General features: G+C 44.3%; 1 long non-coding RNA gene across 2 annotated transcripts in view; it reads right to left on the bottom strand.

The window, feature by feature from the left end:
- The window catches only part of LOC138481774 (uncharacterized), a 162,792-nt gene that overhangs the window by 12,333 nt on the left and 131,511 nt on the right, over window positions 1-18,948 (bottom strand). The window contains exon 3 of one of the 2 annotated variants that reach the window (XR_011274395.1): window positions 11,200-11,333. This is a non-coding gene — a long non-coding RNA (uncharacterized lncRNA). The remainder of the gene's footprint in view (window positions 1-11,199; window positions 11,334-18,948) is intronic. The other variant, XR_011274396.1, reaches the window with a different exon arrangement.

The raw sequence follows: 18,948 nt of genomic DNA, 5'->3' as shown, positions 1-18,948 counted from the left end.
ATTGTGTGGTCATTGAAGAGGTTTAGGCCATACTTGTAGGTTCTACCTTCACTAATCAGACTGACCACCAACCCTTGGTGCAAATGAAAGGGGAAAACCCAAAGTTACTCAGATGGTCAATCTGCCTGCAAGCGTTTGATTTTTCCATTGAGCACAAGTCAGGAAGTCACCACCAAAATGCTGATGGTCTCTCTAGGATGTTTATAACCGACTAGAGGTATGTGATCCATCCAGGAGTGGATTAAATCCTCCTGTCCCTTAGTCTGGGGGGTGAGGGGCGAGTGTTAGGGAGAATTCTAATTCTATGGCTAATTTCAGTTAACTAGTGAGTCCCTCAGCAGCTTTGCTGGATTTCTGGAGTTTATTTTTTCCACTTGGTAAGAGTGTGATCTTTTCCCCCACTCTTACCTGTGTTTTGCCATGCACATTTCATCTGTTTTTGGGATTGTGTCCTCTGGAGTACACCACTTCAGTAGCCGCACACTTTTGTGTGTTACACAGCACCTTCAGCGCAGTGACACAGGGTTGTCGTTTCGACTTACCACCGACTCAATTTCTGGGGCTGACTACTGTCCTCCAGAAAAGGGTAAAGTTGCCATTAACTTTACATAGTCATTTAACCACAGATCCAGTACACCCCAAAACACCAACCGTAGTTTGATTTAGCCTACCAAAAATTGTATATATTGTACATACATAAATGCCACAACTGTATATCTAATTACCTCTGACTGTATATACTGTACATATTCTTACAAATGTATTATTGCTATTTCTATTACTGTGCCCGGTAACCTATCCTTAAGCGCCCTTTTACTCCCGGGTCTGGAGCGCTATATAAATAAAATAAACAAGCAACAAACAAACCCCATCTTATATGGAGTATTGGAAAGGGTTAATTCTTAACCTTTTTATCTGTACCTCTTGGAGCATTGTTTCGCTCCCTTATTATTAAGACTTGGCTGGTGGCAGTGGTATCTACACTAATTTTCCTACCGCGATTATATTATATAACGTGGTATTGTTTTAGGCTATTTTAGTAGCCTCAAACTTTAAACCCGCTAGCCCAAATACTTTTTATTTTGGCTCCGGTTGGGTTTTATCGGCATTTCTTTTTGTTAACATCCTTCTTGGGTCTTTCATTGTGCGGCAAACCAGGTTTGCCTCCTTTGTTCACGACCTTTGGCGGGCTTCTGACGAGAAGCCCTCCTTTGGCATCTGGATGTCTAGATGGGCTGAATGTGAGGGAGGATTGTAGTCACCCCCTGCACAGGGTCTCCTTGGAGACCCAAGTCACACTCTGTATTGATTGGCTGAGGTGGTTGCCCGGGATGGACAACCCCCTGCTGAGTGATTGACAGTCTGGCTGTGTGAATGGGGGATTTTGGCATAAAAGGCAGGACTCTTGAGCTAGTTGCCTCTGGAACTACAAGGAACCAAAGAGAAGCAGAGAAGAAGACGTCTGCTGTAACCCTGAGTCCCGGTGAAGCCCTGCTGCAGTCCTGAGCTATCTACCCCTTTAACGACTAAGAGAAGATCCAGTCCAGAGTCTTCTTCCCTTGAGCTTGGTGGGTTCAACCAGCTCGTCTTTTCTTCAGTCAGAGAATCCTCTCCTGGGTCGAAATTACTGCTGTGCTGTAGTGGTCCGGATAGCCATCAGAAGAGCCCTCCCCTGATTTAAAGGAGCGCACCTTTTATTCATCGTTGTGTTTCTCGCTGCTTCTGGCTTCATCCCTGGGTAGTGCAGATTGCTCCAGACATCCTCCTTCTTGTCCCCACGACTGAAGCCACAGGAACCGTGAGTCTGCAGGAACTACTGTAATCTGTTTACTTCAACAGGTCCTCGAGTCTCCTTGCCTTCAAAAAGTATTGCCTTTGATTTTTATTCACTTTTCCCTTCTTACAAAGTACAAAGTGTGTTTTAACTTCGTGAGCATTTCTATCTGCGGGTACGTGTTAGTATCTCAACACCGGTGTGCCAAATCCTAATGTACTTACCTTGAATTTACTGGCACAATTAGAATTGGTTGTGTGTGCTGTATTTTACGTGTGGTTTCCAATCTATAGAAGTGAAGTGTTTTACAACAGATGGTTTAAAAATAAATGTACTTATATTTTTTACCTGAAACCTTGAGTCAGTGTTCGCTTGAGTCACAGTAATTGTGGTCCTTTGTGTAATCTCTGCAACTCCTCATATACTCCTGAGATAAGCCTGGCTGCTCCGCTACTGCTACCACTGTAACATAGTAGTACAGGCTTGTACCAAAGGTGAAGTTGTATTACAACTTGTAGTCTTAATTGTGTGTAGTGGTCCCTAAGCGCACTGCACGGGATTCTGCCTAGCATGTGATAGGTGTGGAGCCTTCATTAATAATACCATGCATTCCCTGTCATGTACCTGCACCCTGTGTCATTGTGGTGGGTGTTCTGTGGCATGTCACAGGTGACTGCTGTGTGGTGCTGTGTGGATCCACGCTGTGCCACATTCAAAATACATTGTCGTTCATTTGGTCTGATGTGTCATCGTGATGGCAGCAATGTGTGTCCATCAGCATGTGTGTGTTCTAGTGGGCCTAACGTGTGCATGCCCCCCTCATTGGTGCATGTGCTGTCATGCTGGCCAGGTGCTGACAGTGCATTCTCTCGACATGCAATGCTTCCTTTCAGTGTTGCCATCCTCCCTCCCCTTTTTCGTCTTGTGCTACCCTGTGTATATGTGGCACGGTTTTGTACTCACCCCCTATCCAGGTCCATTGTCCTCTGTGCCTCTCCATGTATCCTGGAAGTCTGCTGTTGCATAGGACCATTGAGTCGTCGTTGGAACCCAGGTATCAGGCGCAGCAGTGGGTAATGATGAGGACAGGGCTACAAGTCACCTGCACGTTGAGGGAGTCATAGTGCTTACAGTTCCTGTATACGGCCTCATGGGCCTGGGCCACCACCAACGCAACATGGGTGCAATCGATGGCTGCTATCACATTGGGCAGTTGTGCGGTGGCATAAAACAATACCTTCATGTCCTTGATCCGGGCCTAGGTGGTGGGCCGTGCAATGTGTTGGTTGACATGGCACAGGAGGGCATCAAGCACCTGGGCCAGGACTGTACTGAATGTTAACTGAGCCATGCCATGCATGCATCATGGCCACCGAGTGCTGGAAGGTGCCGGTACCCAGGAACTGCAGGACTGCTACCAACTTCAACAGTCGGGGCACTGATGTGCAGATACTGATCCTGCTCTTGATGTAATCCTGAATTGTGGCCAGCAGTTTGGTGCTTTTCTCCCTGTTTAGTTGGTACTCAGTAACCAACTGGGTGTTGCTGAGGATCCAGGTGAGGACCTGGCCCTGGGGATGTGTGCTAGCCTTGCTGGTGCCCTTCTCCTCCACATTCATCCCCACAATCCTGTACTCCCTGTGCCATGGCCTGGTTGGCCTGCATCTCAAGCTCCAGGTGTAGCATGAGCAGCTGCCTGCTTAAGCCTACAGCATCGAATGGCAGCATGATGTTGGAATAATGGGGCCAGGGTGTCTCTTATATAGCCCTTTGGTGGTAATTGTGTACACGTGTGACTTGGTCCTGGCACAAGGGTTCATTTACTTCCAGTTTGAGGTAATTCTCGTCTGTATTTGTGCCGGATTTCGGAACTGATACTGCTGTACATGTACTTGGGAAACAGCTGTCATTGCCCTTTGTGTAGTCGGTGCTATTAGCCCCAGCTGTATTTGCGCCAGCTGAAATAGAGCTGGTTCCTTTTGGCTCTGTCAGTATTTGCACCCACTCGTAATCTGGGTGGAGTAGTATTGGTGGTGCTAATACCGTTACCACTGGATGAGGCTTTTAAGTGATATTGTATTATAAAACCTTAAGTGAGTCCCCCCTTTAACCAACAATTGGTTACCGCGGTTATAATAAAAGTCAATGAACTTTAGCCACGGGTATAATAAAACAATTTTTGAGGTTTATTACTTTATTGTATTTGCGTATTTATATGTGATAAGTTGTCCTTAAAAGGACTGTTTTGGGTTATACTGAGTGTAGTATTTTAGTACATTTGGAGTACTGTATTGATATTATGAAGGAACACCGCATTTCCTTCATCAGTTGGGTGTAATCTGTCATTCCTACACAGGCCTGCTCCTCTTTTGAATGCCTGGTCTGCAGGCTCTCTATTTTTACTGGCCTCTCTCTCACTGTGGCCACCATCAACAGGCCGCCGGGCCAGGTCACCCTCTTCCTCTCTAAGTGTCTAAGTGGGCTGACCTTTCCTCCTCCCTCTTAGCCTCTCAACTTCTCCTCTTAAGAGATCTCAACATCCAATTGGATGCTACTTTCCATTCCTCTGGGCTCTTTCGCAGACCTCTGCACTCTCTCTCTCTCTCTTTCTCTCTCTCTCTATTATACTCTATGGCCTGATTCACTCTGCAGGGCACACTATTGATGTTACGATCTCCTCAGACCTCGCCCTCTCCAACCCCTCAAAACTCCTCTCTCTTGGACTGACCACTTTCTTCTCTCCTCTCCCCTGTTGCTCTTTGCCCCTCAGGCTAAGCCATCCTCAGCACTGCCACCCACCTTCTCCGTCATCTGACCGATTAAGTGTGCGTCAGTGGATGTATTTGCCACTACTTTCTCTCCTCCTCCTCCTCCTCCTCCTCCTCCTCCTACTTCTTTGGTTGACTCACACTCTGACACAGCCCTTTCCAACCTTCATCTCTCCATCTCTAACACTCTTGATATCCTTGCCTCTGTGGTGAGGATCCATTCAAAGCCTGCATCCAAGTACAACTCTTGGTACTATTCTGACTTTGCCATCCTTAATCCTAAGTGGAGGGTGGCAGAGAGGAAGTGGAGGGCATCAAGAACAGCCTCTGACAAACTGGCCTGCTGCCTGCTCCAATGGCAATACAGACTCTCTGTCCTCTCTTAGAGGCGATCCTACATCCAAGCCTGCATCTCGGCGGCCTCTAACAACCGGGTGGAACTTTTCAAATCTGCAAGGAGCTGGACAATCCTGCTGCAGTCGCTACCTCTCCTGTTCCCTGCCAGGCCCTCTGCACGGCCTTGGCATCTAATTTCTCCATTACAACTCAGGAAATCCTGTCAACTCTCTCTTCCTCTATATCCTCTTCCTCTTCTTCTCCAGGCCCCTCTCCAGCCGGTTCTCCTCTTCCTTTCTCCTCCTTCCCCCTGTTCACTCCCGACAATGTTTCTAGACAAGTCTGACCAATGAAAGTCTTGTCAAAGCAGGTTCTCCCCTGCTCCTCCAGAACCATCGAGGACCACATTGACACCCTTGCTCCACCCTTGGCTGATTTCTTCAATCACTCTTTTGCCACTGGAACCTTCCCATCCCCCCTTAAGCACTCCCTTGCACGCGCCTTTCTTAAGAAGCCTTCTGCCAATCCTTCCTCTCTGGCAAACAATCACCCGATCTCCATCTCTCCTTTCCTGGGCAAACTCCTGGAAAAGGTTGACCATCTCCCAGCTTAATCTACATATGGAATTGGTTGGTTGTCTCCATGGCCAGCAGTCTGGCTTCAGAGCAGTAATATAAAGTTGGCTATATCCCGAATTTTTTGTTAAAGGGGGAGTAATTCTCGAATGGGACCAATATGTAGGAAAAAAGGAGGTACCTAAAGAGGCACTGAGAATTAATTACCCCTCACTACTCTTACTCTCGAGAAGGTAGAGATTGAAAAGTTATGGTCACACGCAGTTTAACATAGTACACAAATTATTTCCTGAACACACAGACACGAGGTTAAATTGACAGTCAAAAGCATACTCAACAACAAGACGGTCTAATATTAAGACTATAAAAGCATCCGCCACTGCTAAAGACTACTTCTTCTAGAACAGATCACAGATGCCACTGGGGTCAATCATCTTGTTACTACTACTGTAATGACTACTTTAACTACAATCAGAACGATACCTAAACTGAACTGACGTGCACTTTTGCCCAAAATACCTTCCATGTCCACTCATGAGTACTGCATCCTTTTCACCCTATTACTCAGAATGAATCCTAGGACTTATGCTTGCCTCAATTGCCCCATGATTCTCAATTGTTACCCTACTGCATTTTAGTCGTCTGCCTTAGTCGGAACCTAGGCGTTGACCACTGCTTTTTAGCCACTTTTGTCCTGTACATGCAAATGTTCTGACTGTATGTGCAAACTTCGTGGTCAGTGTTCTCTTCTATTAACCTTGCTTGCCATTTAACTGTGTACCTCCCTACTAGCCACGGTGTATTATTTCTGACTATATGTGCAAATTCGCATCTAGATTGTCTGTGTTCGCTTCTATTAGCCTTGTTTGCCATAGGATTATCTAACACTAGGTGTTGCTTAACAATATACTTACATCTTTACTCTTGAATAGAAATGCCAAATCTAGGTGTTTTATTACACTATGTATGCACTCTACCTTGAATAGGAATGCAAATTCTTGATGTTTCACCATAGTATACCTGTACTTTACTTGTGAATAGGAATGCCAAATCTAGGTGCTGTATTACAGTATACATGCACTCTACCTTGATTAGGAATGCAAAATCTACATGTTTTACAATAAGTACACAAGTATTCTATTCTTATACAAGCAGCGTCAAATCTAGAAGCCCCACTGAAGGATATAGGCATGCTAGCCCTGATTAAGACTGCCAAACCTGGGTACTAAACTATCAGTATAATTTGTACCTCAGTCCCAATTGGGTCGGCCCAATATACCGGCCACTGTGCCATTCTGGCCCAACATGCGCACTATCCAGACTTGCCTCCTATATACATCCTGGTCCTTAGCCTGGACTATTCTAACCATTACCACAACAATGGCCCTCACCAACTTTACCCCCTGCAATCTGCAAGAGAGAAACTTGCGACTTAGAGCTAGGCTGCCACGACTTTATGACATCAAAAACAAAAGAACCAGTCCACCAGTCCCTACATTCACTTCTACTGCCACTAATCCTAACCGTCTAACCTCAGCGATGGTAAATCGTCCATTACCACAAGGTGACCCTTATCACAAACAGAGGAGACCTAACCACCCCAGTCCCAGACTTGTCAAATATACTACTACAATTCCTACATTATCAGGAGCCCTTATCAATGCTAGGTCCCTTATAGCACATAATACTGAAATAGCTGACATACTGGCTATGAACAACTTGGATATCCTTGCTGTTTCTGAAACCTGGCTCCATGATGCAGCTGGTCCTGCCCTCATGATTGCCATACCGGACAATTACAATATCCTAAGAGTCGACCGGCCTAACACTAGAGGAGGCGGCCTGGCCATCATAACCAAAACGCAGTTAGCTGTTAGACTTACCCCACACCCATCAATCACATCATGCGAACTTCTCTCAGCTAAAATACCGATTTCCAACAATAGCACACTAACGATACTTCTAGTGTACAGACCACCAGGCCCACTAGGCAACTTTGAGGAAGACCTATCCAGTCTCCTCACTAATAGCATTAAAGACTCCACCCAGCTACTTCTACTAGGTGACTTTAACCTGAGTTTTAACGACATTGAGGACAAACAAGCCCAATCTATCCAATCCATTTTAGTCAATCACGACATTACACAAAAAGTCTTAGCTCCTACACATATAAAAGGACGCACACTAGACTGGAGAGCCACCCATAACTGTGGCATCACTATCTCTAGCATTCTACCTCAAACATGGACTGACCACCATTTTATATGCTTCACAGCCACAATAGAGCCACCCAAACCCAACAAGAATAAAATAGTACCCCCTATGCCTACGAGAAGTAAAAAAGAAATCACGGCTGAAAAACTACTCCCATTACTCCTACCAGCTCTCACTGCCAGCTCCAGCGAATCTAACCGTAGCAAGCTAGTTGAGTCATTCAACAACTCCATGGCCAAAGCTCTGGACTTGATTGCCCCAATTAAACTCCAAAAAAGTAACCGTGAAGCTCACCTTAATTCATGGTTCACTCCCCAACTCAAAGAAATGCGTATCCAAAAACGCAAACTCCAAGCCATCTGGAGGCATACTCCTTCAGCTGACAATAAAACCACACTTGCCAACTTTGCCAAAAAATACAAGATGGAAATAATTCAAACTAAAAAAGATACATTCAATGAAAGAATTAGTAAAGCCAACTCTAACTCCAAAGAACTCTTCACTATTCTCTGGGAACTGGAAAACCCAATTGCCCCTACAGACAATGGGCCTCATTACGACCCAGGCGGTAAGTTACCGCCTGGGCCGTGACTTTACCACCATGGCGTAAACTACGTTTACGCCATGGTGGTTGGCGGACTTACCGCCCCATTCCGACCTTGGCGGGGCGGTAAGTCCCCAATCCCCATTTACCCTTCCCCATTCCCATTTTTGCCCCATAGGGCATAATGGGAGTGGGGAAGGCGTTAATTACGCCACCGTAAATTACGGTGGCGTAATTAACTCCATGGTCCCTTAGCGCCATGGATTTTAACACCTGCTAAAAGCAGGTGTTAAAAGCACCATGGCGCTAGGGGACCTCGTAATTGGCGGTAAGGGGTCGGCGCAGCTAACGCTGGCGTAAACCCCTTACCGCCAGGGTCGTAATGAGGCCCAATGTCCCCAAGGACAAATCATGGTGCACCAGCATCCAAAATGCCCTAGCAAATAAAATCACAACCCTTATATCTAAAACTGCTAAGAAAAAAGCCTCCCTGAGCTCTAGCGCAACTCATACCACCCCACTGATAGAGATTCCCAGCACAACTACTCAAAGCAACTGCAAACCTTTCAGGTTTACCAACATCTCTATACTGGAAACTGAAAAGGTTATTCTATCCCTTAAACCCTTGAACTGCCAAGGTGACAGTTGCCCTGCGCAAGTCTTTAAGGATGCAGCCAGAGATTTAGCACCCTTCATCTCGATATTAATTAACGCCTCTTTCAATACTTGTATTGTACCCACTAACCTTAAAGAATCTTGGGTATTGCCCCTACTTAAAAAACAGACACTTGACCCAGCTATCTCCACTAATTACAGGCCCATTACTACGGTCCCATTTCTCCTTAAAATCAATGATAGTTTTGGATCTGGAGGTAGGCTACACTATCTGGAGTCACACCAACTATTAGGATCACGGCAAACTGGTTTCAGACCCCTTCACAGCACTGAAACGGCCCTAATCGACCTTAAAACACAAATCGACGAGTTGAAGGATAAAGGTAGTACAGCTATGCTCCTCCTCCTTGACCTATCGGCGGCCTTTGACATGGTGGATCATGCAGTATTATGCAACCACCTAGCATCTGCCGCCCATTTCTCAAGTGAAGCTATAGCCTGGGTACAATCCTTCCTAGCTAACCGTACGATGAGAGTGTTCTCCCCAGTAGCTGCAGCAGACCCAATCCATATCACTTGTGGTGTCCCACAAGGCTCATGTGTCTCCCCGACAATGTACAATATCTTTACTAAGCCACTCTACGACAAACTTGACAGACTAGGGGTAACCTATATTACGCAGACGATACGTAGATTCTCATACCTTTATCAGGCAACTTTGCTGAAGACACAGCACTAGTAAACAAAATTTACCTCCTCATTCAGGCATGGATGGCCTCTCACGGCCTCTGTCTAAATGACGACAAAACAGAGATACTGATCTTGGGTTCCGATTCCAACTTAAAAAAACTTAGTCCCAACTATCGCAATTTCAACACTAGGCTTTTACCTTGATTCCACTCTGTCTCTCAAAAAACAAGTTAATACCTTGGTATCCTCTACAGCGTACACCGTACACCTGTAAATTAATCAGGACCTGTAGACCCTACCTCTCCAAAACCAACTGTATCACGCTAGCTAACGCATTAGTAATATCGAAGTTGGACTACTGTAATGCCCTCTATGCAGGGGCCAATAAAACTATTATGAATAAAATGCAAATTATTCAAAATAATGCTCTTAGAGCAGCCCTGGACATACCCCGCAGAGCACATATATCCAACATTAGGAAAGACCACCTTTGGTTAAAAATCAGTGACAGAGTCCTTCTCAAGACACTATCTCTCACCCACAAAGGGCTTAACAACACAGCACCCCCCACATCTCGGCCAGACTGACCAGAAAATCGTCCAGCCACCACACTAGAGCTACTAACCACTTCCTGCTAGAAACCCCCAGATTCAGACGTTCCAAAGCGGGCGGAGTAAGCTTCCTTGTTAAAGCTGCCCAGGCTTGGAATGCATTGCCCATTGCACTGAGAGCTAACCTACCCACTTTTAGTTTTAGATGTAAGGTAAAAAACTGGCTCTGGTCCAACGACAACTAAATTCACTGTACCTAACTGCTGTGATACTCCTGTAATCTGGATCCAATACAGTTTTGCTTTTACCTTTTTTTGTATATATGTACGTTCAACATTGTAACATACTAAATCTCATCTCAACTGCTTGTACTGACATGTACTGCACTGTACTGACTTGTCTCTTATCCTCTGTATGTAACCTAAGCTTAAGTAACCTTGTACCCGCTGTGCCCGGCTACCCCTGGGTTTTGTGTGCATTATCAAATAATAAACAAACACATAAACACATAAACATAAGAATTTCATAAACATTTAATTTTAATCATATAAATGTTTAAAATGAGATAAATTCATACATCAATGTATCTAAAAGATACAACAAAATGAAAGGCAAGAAAAAGAATAGAAAAATGAGTCGATCAATACACCCTATTTTCAGAAAACACATTCATATAACTATACTGCCTATCTTTAGACATTAGCTGAGACATGAAGTGTTGACATGTTTCTGCCCACATGCGAATTGGACATTTGCTCAAATGTCCATTCGGAGATGAATGTAGTGGCCATCTTCAGGACATATGATTTCTTCACAATTGGTATTTTCTATGATGTAGATGAAACATCACAAATCTAAAATAATTTTTGACATTAATACACTGGTGAGATGCAAAAACTGCAACATATTTCATAGTTAGTCTATACAAGAGATAGAACTACTAATCATGTGAGGAACCTATTACACTGATAGGTTCAGTTTAACCCTCCATTGCTTGTATTCGTCTTTCACCTGGTTAATTATACAAAAGAACATATACAGGTTGATATTTACCAAAACAGGGCAGAAAAAAGAGACAAACAAATAATCTACTTTACATTGTGTGACACATAATCCATACTCAATCTCTTACTTGATTTCTCTAGAAAGAGTGTGACCAAGTCGGTGAACAAATTGCATCCGTCTTTCCCAATAATTCTTTTAACGTCCACAAAAGTGTTGGCTGATCGTCAATTTAGGAGCCAAGGATCACCTTGTCCTATCTTTCTGAAAAAACATGTATGAATCAGTTATCATGGAGCCTATTCCACTATTAGGCTACTATTTATTAATTTAAACGAAGGGCAAGTCCAAAGAAAAACTGTTATCCCCTTACTCTAAAATTAGAAAAGGGATGGAGGAGAAACCATTTCCCAGGTGCTACAAAAGTTTGGATTCCAGCATTGCTAAGAGAGCGTGTTTAACAATGCATCAAATGGAAACTTACTATTGATGGTACATTGATAAAACCACTGCATGTGATTGTATTTCTCTATCTGCAGTTATTATCCCCAAAAGGTCACGTGGGGCGTGACTCGGCACCTGACGTAGGTTGGAAAGATGTACGAGTCCTTAACTCCATGAAAAAGCATACGCAGAAAAGACAGATTTAAAAACAGAGCTGGGATGTCCCCGCTGTGTGTAAGAAGGAGAAGCTATACAGTGAACAATCAACAAAGTGGTTAAAAGCAGTACCTTGATTCTCAGAGCAGCCAGAAGCATGGAAACTGCTCTCCTGAACACCCATGAAGACTTGCTCTCCAAACTTAACAATAACCTTCCTCATTCTCCTCAACCTATCCTGTTTTTGACAAGGTCGACCACACCATCATGCTCAATCGTCTTCGAGACAACCTGTGTATCTATGGTCAGGCACTTGCCTGGTTGACCTTCTTTCTCACTGATCGACCCTCTCAGGTACAACTTGGGTCTTTCCTCTATTCTATCTCTTTCTCCATTTGTGGTGTTCCCCAGGGGTCTAACCTTTCTCCTTGGCTATTTCACCACTGCCTGGCATCTCTGGTCCACTGCATCTCTACCTTCTGCTCTAAATGTCAGTGTTATGCAGGTGCCACCCTGCCCTCCTACAGGCTCTACTGCTCGTTCTCACATACCAGACTGTCTGTCCGCTAATCAGGAATGGTGTGCTTCCAACAATCTCTGCCTTAATGCCAGTAAAACTGAGATCTTCCTCATTGGGACTCCAGCTCCCTCCTTCCCTCTCTTACTCTGTTCCCGCACCCTAGGCCATTGAACTGGTCCTTCCAGTGAGGTTAAGAACCTTGGAGTCATCTTAGAATCCACACGCTCCTTCTCTCCTCACATCTCCGACATCTCTAAAAAGTCACACTATCAGCTGCATCTCCTCAGAGGTATTCTTCTTTTTCTCATTTTCCCCCAGAAGCTCACTGTCTCCAGAGCCCTGGTCTTCTCTAGGCTGGACTACTGCAACATCCTCCTTCTAAATCTGCCTACCTCTACTCTTTGCCCTCTACAACTTATCCAGAACCCGACTGCAAGACTTGTCCTTGGCCTCAAGCCCAGGGATTGTATCTCTCCAGCTCTGGAATCTTTTTGTTCTGGCTCCCTGCGGCTGCGAGGATCAAGTTCAAGACCCTCTGCATCGTCCACAACGCGTTCTGAGGCTGGGGACCACACCTCATCCAACTTTTTCTTCCTAAGCATCTTCCTTCTCAAGCACTCTGCTCATCCACCTCCAACTCTCTGAGGGTCAGATGCTTCTCCAGGCATAGAGTGGTTGGTAGATCTCTGTCCTCGGCTGAGGCCACCTTCTGGAACAGCCTCCCTGCCTCTTTCAAGCTTGAGCAGGAACACCTAAGGTTCTGGAAGAAACTCAAGACCTTCCTTTTTGCTTCTGCTTTCTCTCTCTCTCTTTCTCACCACTGCAGATACTCCTGTCTGCTTTGCTAATTGGTTACCTGGACATGGACTGAACCTCACGGGTTACCAGGCTCCTGCACAACCAGTAACCCCTTGCTCTACCTCTGGGCCTCCCACCAACTAGGGACTGTATCTGCAAACCTACTGTCCCCTGCCTCTTTGCACTTACATGGGCCCCCACACTGGCAGCATTAATTGTGTCTGGCAGCACTTCCCTTGTCTTGCCACTGCATTCCCTCCCCCCAGCACTTCTCCTCTTCCCTCCCTCTCGCACTTACACAGTCTGAATGACACAAGGCCTAGTATATTGTTTGTATTGTCCTCCGTCTCTCCACACCTGCTTGTCTTGTCGTGCCTAAAAACACTTGCATACAGGTGCGTCATAAATGACTTATCATACTCCTTCTTGGTTCCTTAATACTTGTGGGATGAATTTCACAAGCCAATCCAACCTCTTCTGATAATCAATAGGTTCCATATTCTTGGTCAGGAACTTTTGTGGTTGAATATTTCACTTTGCCAGTCCCTTAGTAGTTTCTTGCTATTGGTCAATTTGCAGAATTTTGTTACTCAATGTAAAACCAAGTTTCACAAAGTCTGTTGCATAGGATATAATGAGGTCAGCGATTACTCTCAACACACAGTGTACTAGAGACGTATTTGTTTTGGCTTCCTCAATGATTTATACAAACTCCAACTCATTTGTGCTAATTACCCTCAAGGATGGAATCTGTGACAATATGGTAAAATCTACCGACATGTACACTCGTTATCACTAGGATGTTCAGAACAGTATTTACACAGTTACCAGTCATTTGGTCGAACAAAAAGGTCGACAGGACAAATGGTCGACAGCATTTGGTCGAAAGCCAAATAGTCAAATTTTTTATTTTTTTTTGTATTTTCACTTTTTTTTTTGGGGGGGGTCCCCCCCAACCCACTTTTTTCAAAAAACCCTTTTTTTCCCTAAACGAAAACCGAAAAAAAAAATATATATATAAAAAAAATAAAATTCGACCAAATGGTGTCAACCATTTGTCCTGTCGACCTTTTTCTTTCGACCAAATGACTAGACACCATTTACACTCTTAAGATCCAAATTATTACAGGGATTTTTACATTCTTGTAAAGCCCCATTTCCTACGTTTGTTTTCTGATTCGGTTCAGGGGGAGAGATAGAACATCTCTGTATGGCTGTTTCTGAACTTATCTCTAAGTCTAAAACCGAAGTTTCTTACACCTTGTTATTAGACTTCATTCTCATTCCATCCACACGTTGTTCCTTGGTCAATATTGCAACCTTCTTTGCTTCCATTTTCTTCTTGCGGTTGGCTTTTTCTTTTAATGGATTAGCATTGATGGCATAGTCAACAGTAAGTTATTCTCTACTTCCTCTCCACTGAAAACATTTCCAGAACTCCCTATAATGTGTGGAGAATGTTGCCTACTCAACCTCAAACCGAGTGTTATGGAAAAGATCTGATTTCCTTCTCTTTTGTCTGTGCTCACTGAGAACTGCTTTATCTACTAAATCTCTTGACTGTTTGACATTGAGCACATTCAGTCATTTAGCATATGCACATGATTTATCAAAACATGCATTCAATTTCTTTGGACAAGAGTAAGCAAGTTTATGCTCCTGCTAAACTTTCGAAATGATTAATGGTTTCTGGGAATTGCTAATCTTCTTTGAAAACATTCTTATTTTATCTGTAAATTGCACTACCATTTTTTACATAGCCTTCTCTTTGTTGATTCCTGACCATCTGTTAGCCTGCTCAATTTGTATTAATCTTACCCACTTTGTTGGTGAAACTTTTGGATCTGCCTTTTGTGCCCAATCTTAATGCGCACATAGATACCCTGATCAAGCTTTCCTGGTCATATCATACAAGAATCCATGTCTCTCTTCTTTACCCTGCGGTACTGATCTCCACCCAAACCTTCAAAAATAGGATATACAGCTTAAATCATTCATGAAATAGGGTACCACTAACTTTGATAAAAGGTGATTGTAATTGCTGTACTAGCCAATTTCATATTTTATCAGACACTTCCCTTAAATAGACAATGGTCAAGGCCTTCAGATGATGTACATCCGTCAACATCTCCATTATTACAACTCAGACTCACATGCCTTAGTTTTTTGAGGAGCTTAAACAAATTGCAAAAAGGAATAGGACTTTAGCGCACACATGGAGATCAACTATTGGCAATACATTGCTATGTCAGATGGAGTTAAGAACTTGTATTGTTATTTCATATTATCAATCGTTTTAACAGTAAATGTCAACAAACTTGTACTTAAGATCGAAAAGTAAAAGAGAGAATAGGAATATCTAAACCCAATGAAAAAATTAGACTGCACTTGAGGGAACTTGGAATGTCTGAAGCGGTTGCCTTGATCATTTTCTGCTGTTTTGCACAGTGCAGCTTGACGCTCAGCAGTCAGTGGGTGCTTTCCTCTGTCTTGGGATTCAGTCTGTGATTCGGACCAAGCTCCAAGCACAGGGCTTTGGTGCTGAATTTCAGATTATTTTGCCAGTGGTGTATCCTCACTAACCCCTGGAGCATTGAAGGTAAAAGTGTTTGGGAGCATTTGGGGGGGGCCACCAGGCTGCTTACATTGGAAAGTGGCCCAAGTGCCGGGGAGTGGCTCTAGCGTTCCAGGTGAGGGTGTGCTTTATTTTTATTTTTTAATACAACAACCTTTAACACAAATACTACTAATGGAGGCGTTAGCTTTTGGGCTGTTTTTCAGCAACCAGAAGTTCATGTGAAGGCAGTGAAAAGCTGCAGTGTGGATGAAAGGTGTGGTCTGCCGCTGCCCGTGGAGCTCAATGAGGTTTGCAGGTGAGGGTTTTCTATCCCTGCAACCCTGACTATTCACATCCATTGTTTACTGGGGATACTAGGGATTCCTACTGTAAGTGATTTCAATCCAGCACTCCAACTAAGTCAATGCCTAGTATGGGATGCCCAAAGGAAACCCTTATTTATATATTTTCTGCTGTTAGTTTTGAAGTGATGGCTGATCTACATAGCGATCACCTACCCATCTGTCTGATGTTGAAGGGACTGGTGGGGAAGGGGTCTCGCAGGTCATAGCCCCTATCCCTCTGTCTATTGGGAGTGCCTATCGGCACCAGAATAATTAAATGGGGGAAGATTCAAGAGGCGGAGCTACATTATAAAGTCATCAGTGAAAACAAAGCTCTCGTGATGGACATCCTGGGAGATCGTTTATCTCCGGGGTCAATTGTAGCGAACTTTGTGGAACTGATGGCCGCCTTTACAACTCAATTTACGACAGCCATTAGATCAAAGGGTAATGTAGTAAAGAGAGGTTGGTTTGATGAGGCATGCAAAAGGGCAAAAGAAAAACTGCTACTAACACTAAAGGACCCGACTAGTAGCAGATCTGCGATCGCTCAAGTTAGGAAAATCTATGAAGAGGAACTAAAGAGAAGAAAACATGAGATAGAAAGGGTAGCCTGGGAAGGTTTTCTGGATGTCGTCCGAAAAGGGGACCAGAAGGCCTTTTGGGTTTATGTAAAAAGTGGGCCGGAGGGGTGTTGGTCCAATGAGGGTAGTGGAACTCATGTGGAAGAAGGGGCTTGGCTATCCCATTTTGGGAACCTGTTTGGGTCAGAGTGTGCACAGGCCGACCTAGATTATGCAGGTCCCTGTTTGAAGTTTGCGGTGGAGGAGACGGAAAAGGCAATAAAGCTCCAAACGCATAACCGAGCCCCGGGTCCGGACATGATCCCCTCGGATTTGTTTCAGGATCCTGTTGACTTGTGGGCACCACTTTTAACAGTGGCATTTAATGCCTGCTTAAAATTAGGGAAGTATCCTTCGACCTGGAAAAAGGCAATAATGTTCCCAATCTTCAAAAAAGGGGATATATCCAGTCCGGGCGCATATAGGTCAATTTCTTTGTTGGACTCATCCTTTAAAATTTTTGGGAGAATCCTGTTGGCCCGAATTGAAACCTGGATCGGGGAACAGTTGATTCTCTCGGATATCCAATTTGGGTTTCGCCCTGGAGTGGGTACAATAGAACAGAGTCTCAAACTCTATATTTTAATGACCAACTCAGTTTTTTGTCAGGGCGAGCCAGTTTATCTGGCCTTTATGGACCTAAACACGGCCTTTGATAAAGTGGACAGAGCTAAGCTCTGGGTGATGCTTGGATCTTTAGGGTGCCCGGGGGAGATTCTGCGGGTTTTGGTCGATCTCCACACTGACAATGAGGCTTGTGTACGTAGTGGGCCAGGTGGGCATTGCATGGCATGCTTTAGGGTGGGGTGTGGTATAAGGCAGGGGTGTGTGCTGGCCCCCATTTGTTTCTGCCTTTATGTCAATGGCCTCTCTCGGGACCTTATTGATGTAATGGCCGATTTTTTGGTATTGGGGGATAGGGGCTTCCCAGTATTGGCCTATGCGGACGATACAGTCCTATTAGCAAGAACACCCAGGGCCTTACAGGTCTTGATTAATGCCTACTCAACTTTTATGAACAATTTGGGCCTAAAAATCAACACCAAGAAGTCAGCAGTAATGGCCTGCGTAGGAAGAAAACGTCCACTGCCCATGAAACATATGCTATGTGCAGGGGAAATAATCCCTAGAGTCAAGGTGTTTGACTATCTTGGAATCTGTTTCTCAGAGGCCCTAAATGGCCGGGCCCATGTGGCAAAGCAATCCGTAAAGATGAGTCAACAGATAGGAGGCTTATTTAGATTTATGTCTAAATGTAGGGCTCAGCCCCTTGATATGATCATGAAGATTTATTGTGTACAAACAGTGGCTATCACCATGTATGGTGCAGCCATCTGGGGTTTTCAAAATGCGGCTGAAATCCAGGGTAAATTGAGTAAATTCTTTAAAAATCTGCCTGGGCTCCCGACCCATGCCTCTGGAATAGCTATCCATAGAGAACTGGGGGCAGAGTTTCGGAGGACCAGTGGGTGATGGCACCTCTTTTTTTCTGGGTGCAGCTGTGGGCCAATGAACACGCCACTCTTTGCCACTTTATCATTCGTACAGTGTTGGGCAGACCTGGCTGGAAAAAAATTCCTTGGCTAGCTTATGTTTCGGCAAATTTGGGGGAGGTCAATCTTAGTCCCCTCTTCCCGCCTGCCTCCCTAATAACCAAGCAAGAGGCGGCAGCTCACAAAGCCACACTGGGAGAAATCGTAGTAAGGAAAAGAATTCTCCTTGAGTATGTTCAGAAACGTGGCCCATTTCACTCTAGTATTAGCAGACTCACCGGAATTCAACCTTATTTGACATGGAGCCCTCATAAAAAAGATAGATGGTTGATTACGAGGGCACGTTTTGATTCTCTTCGGCTGCAAGGAAACACATGTAACTGGAAAGGTTTTCCTAGCCTTGTGGGCTGCCCGGTCTGTGGCTATCAGCGCGAGGACCTTCCGCATTTGCTGTTTTTCTGTACAGGGTATGCTGGTATACGCAGAATGACTTTGGTCCCCGCCCTTAAGAAAACAGAGATCCGCTCACATAAGGTTGCACTTGTATTTCTCTTGAGTGCCAAGACAGTTTTTACATCCTGGGCTCTGCTGACCTTTTTAAAAAGAGTGATGTATTTCAGAAAGAGCTTACTAAAACTGCAAGGCGGTGGAAGTGAGTGTTATTGAATCACACAACACTCTGTATTTTGGGTTAACTGGTTCAGTAATTAAGTGACAGTCAAATTTTTTCATTATTGTACCTTGTTTATTGTAATATCCACTGACTCTTTTTGCCTTTTATTCAATTGCAATTTTGATATGTGTACAACTGTACTTTTGTCGTTTAATCAAACTTTTTACTGTTCCAAATAAACTTGTTTGATTATATTTTTATGTCAAAGTTCTTTTAATTCTGGACGATGTACCCTTATATAACGCCCCTCTCTTTGAATTCCCCCGGTCTC

Source organism: Ambystoma mexicanum, chromosome 5p (genome assembly GCF_040938575.1).
Source record: "Ambystoma mexicanum isolate Mex_15411 chromosome 5p, UKY_AmexF1_1, whole genome shotgun sequence".
Classification (NCBI taxonomy): Eukaryota; Metazoa; Chordata; class Amphibia; order Caudata; family Ambystomatidae; genus Ambystoma; species Ambystoma mexicanum.
The sequence above is the reverse complement of the archived record's forward strand: the minus strand, read 5'-3'. Positions and strand labels throughout refer to the sequence as shown.